A 3,744-nucleotide genomic window follows, 5' to 3' on the forward strand; every position below is an offset into this window, starting at 1 on the left:
CCAATTGGCAGCAGATACAGTCCTTCACCTGCGGCACTTTTTCCATCCCGGCACGCATTCCGCGCACCAGCGCTGCCAGCTGGTGACCGGGCGCAGTGGCTGGGTGGAGGTGGGGGTCTGTGGAGCAGCTGCAGCCACAGCAGCGTCGGCTCTGCATGGCAGAGTTGTGAGCGTTTGAGAGGTGAATTGGTAAGAAGCGCTCTGTTGCGCACCACGCTTAGTCAAAGCGCTTGAAAGAGTAAATGCCGGGAGTGGGAAAGCGGCTGACGGTGAGTTTTGGCAAGTAGTTCTTTGCTCCTTTGGAGACCCCAGGGCGGGCGGGCAGGTGGTTTCTGCCCTCGGCCGGGGAACGGAGAGAACAAGTGACGTGCACGTTGGGACTGTCTTTATGCGGTCCGGCACGTGCTTACGTCTTTCTTTTCTTCAGTGTTCCGAGTGAACGACAAGTCCCCCCGGTGTTTCAGCGGGGACACGGGAGTGGCTAAGCTTGCCTTCTGTGGCTCAAAGCCACTAGTGAAAATGCAGGGTTGACTCCTGCCTGACAGAAATGCAGAGCCAGCAACCTAAGAACATGGCTGAAAGGCCCCGAGGGCAGTCTAGTTAGGGAATGTCTTACCCCTTCCATACGTGCGCTTTTAGCAGGATACACAGGTGTCTAATTTCTGGGCGCTGACAACTGTGTCCTTGTTGTGGTTTCACCTGGCAGACAGCTAAGCAGCAGACAGCTGGCTGCTCTTGCTGCCCACGTGGGTTACAGGGGAGAACTGGCGAGGTAACCGTGTGAGAATTCAGAGGGTTAGAGAAAGGCGTTCTGGCAGGTGAAAGAAAAGCCGCACACACGAGCAAAGCAAACCAAGGAATCTTTTGCAGCTTCCCCTAGGCAGGCAGATAGACCCTCGGCTGCTTTTGGGCAAGCAGGGCTTACCACGCGTAGCAGCTTGCTGGGAAGACGATGCCATCACAGCCAACGTGAACAGCTCCTTCTTCCTTAGGCCTTCTTTCCTTGCTGAGTGTGATGGGAAATGATATCATATTACCTTATGTTAATTTACAGTGTGTAATTAAGTCATTTTAAGAGTCATGTTCTGCAGCTGTAATCATCTTTCAGCCGTCTTAAACGGTGGTCAGAGGCCCTGGTTGTGTTTTTAGGAATTTTCTAATGACTTCCATAGGTATGCTTCTGGGCAGATATATTTGCATTTCATTTCTACGTCCTTCTTACTCTTCTTCAGGTATCAGTTAGTAATTTTGTTCAACCTAGTGCACTGGTAAGCACCACACAGTCCTTTGTTTGTGCTGACTTCGTTAGTTTTTCTCTTTTTCTCAGAAGTAATTTATCAGCTGCTCTGCAATTAGTTAGTAATTTCTGATTTAAAAGTGTGTTTTTTTTCATTTTTGCAAAATTGTAATTGTTCTTTTTCCCCCCTATGCATATAACACATTAAAACATTTTTATGCGCACGTTTTCCATATTTATGTTGTTTTTTTTTAATTCCAGTCCAACCTCTTTTGATTCATTCCTTATTTATTAGCTTGCAATTAAAATACTTTTGCTTAGTACTTCGTCTTGTAGTCAAGCTCAGGCGAAGTGTCTTCACTATCTCAAAGGTTTTTTGATCCATTGCCATGATTTTTAGTATTATGTTGATGGGAGTTTATCTAAGGCTTCAGGAACTTTTGATTTATTTTTTTTTAAAGTTGCCAACATCCTGATTATTTTCCTTCTTGGAGCTTATTTATTCTCTCTTAAAACAAACAAACAAAACTAAATTTCTTAACACAAAATAAGTACAAAGTATTTGTATTTGTATTATTTGTATTATTCAAACATTTTTAGCTAAGTATTGTAAGTTATTTTTTAACAGTTCCTTCCCTTCAGACTTCTCTTTCAAGAAAGGTTTGATAAGTCTCATTTTTTTCTGAGTTTAGTTAGTTAGCCTAATGCAACACTTCGATATGAACTGTATAACATACAGACAGACAATAGCTGATATTACTAGAAATGCAACTGCTATGACATTCCATAATCTTAGATGATGGAATCAGAATGTCAGAAATTTCCATGTCTCTTCAAATCCAAGAGAGGTATCATCTTTCTGGATCTCATGTATAATTCTGGTTTGTTGTCAGAAGTACAGTATAGAGTCCCTTCCATTTTTTGTATTGGCAGCTTTTCTTTCCAGGAGGATACACTTGACCTGCTGACTTAAATGGAGATACGAGTGAGATCAAAGGCAGAAGAGCTCTCAGTTGGCTGCAACTCTAGAGACATGCAAGAATTCTTTGCAAAGATGCCAGGTAATCACTGAAAATCTGATCTTCTTTAAGATGCATTTGTTTTCTTCCCTGTTAAATTTAGAGCATAAGGTTTCCTATGCAAAATTTTAAATGAACACTTGCCTTCTCTATTCTAACTCTTAATAAAGCTTAATCCACTTCTTCTGGACTTCCTGACACAATATTCTATGCTGCATCTTCATTGCCTGATTCATCTTTTCTACATCTCCGGTAGACTGCAGCCTCTATGGAATATATAAATCCCACATAATTTCTAAAAATCTTGACACTTCTTTGCTATTTCTGGAATGAAATGAGGTCCTCTCTCTGAAAATCTTCTATCTCCTGGTATTGCCAAATCTTAGTATAATTTCTTTTAACAAAATCTTTATAACTTCTCTAGCCTTATTGCTTTGACATGGGAAAATTTCAGGCCATCCTGAAAAAGTATCAACAATTAATAACAAATATCTATGTTCATTACAGTGACATAATTTGGGAAAATCCATTTGCCAGTATTCCCCAGGCAGGAAACTTCTCTTCATGTTCCTAGAAGGAGGTCTTTGGATTTCAAGTTTTATTTTTTTTTTGAACACTAATTCCACTTCACTATATAAACAGTCTTAGCAATCAGCACCATATTATTTACTACAGTGTATTTATTTACGATCTCCTTTGAAGCTTCAGTTCGTATATGCATACACCTATGAGTTCACTCAATAAATTCCTTCATTATTTATGGAGTTTCAACACATTGTCCAATTGAAGTTACCCACATTCCTTTGGCAATCTTTATGCAGTTTTTTTGTCCAAGTTGTTTTCTTTTTCTGTACATTTAGGGATTTGACTTTTTGAAGTTCTTTCTGAGACAGAAGGTTGCTGAAGTTTTTTATAGAGAACTTCTTTTGAAGCCTATCTGCTTTTCTGTTCCCTCTAACTATATCAGTTTGTCTAAATTGATGTGCTGTGAAGTGTATCACTGCTTTTTCTTCATTTTTTTTAACTGCCTCAAATAATTTCTTAGTTTCTATACCGTATTTCATAGTATTCCTTGTGAAGATTACAATCTTTCTTTGTTTCTAAATTGCACTATAAGCATATGTTAGTCAGAAAGTATATTTTGAGTTAGTAAAGACATTAGACAGCTTTCCTTCTTATAATTCCAGGGCTCAAGTTAAAGCAATTCAACATTCAGAGTGGATGTGTTCATATGTTTACTGATAACTGTTTTGCCTTCATTGCCTTTTTAGAGTGACTGTGGCTTACCCAGCCTTCTGTTCTTCCTTCACAGCAAATCTGTTTCCATTAGTAAATAGCTCCTGGTGAGAAAGACTGTACTACACCTGTTTGTAAACAATCATGTGCCAATTCTTCCAAAGTTAGGTATCCACAGGTGACACCATCCAACCATTTCTAGAAATTTCTTGAATTCTCTCTGACTTTTTTTTTTTTTTTCCTTGGTGGAGG

General features: G+C 39.7%; 1 long non-coding RNA gene across 1 annotated transcript in view; it reads left to right on the forward strand.

The window, feature by feature from the left end:
• Positions 1-26: 26 nt before the first annotated feature.
• The window catches only part of LOC104915009, a 6,035-nt gene continuing 2,317 nt past the window's right edge, over positions 27-3,744 (forward strand). The window contains exons 1-2 of the long non-coding RNA XR_796209.2: positions 27-269; positions 2,171-2,298. This is a non-coding gene — a long non-coding RNA (uncharacterized LOC104915009). The remainder of the gene's footprint in view (positions 270-2,170; positions 2,299-3,744) is intronic.

This window comes from Meleagris gallopavo, chromosome Z (assembly GCF_000146605.3).
Source record: "Meleagris gallopavo isolate NT-WF06-2002-E0010 breed Aviagen turkey brand Nicholas breeding stock chromosome Z, Turkey_5.1, whole genome shotgun sequence".
NCBI lineage: Eukaryota > Metazoa > Chordata > Aves > Galliformes > Phasianidae > Meleagris > Meleagris gallopavo.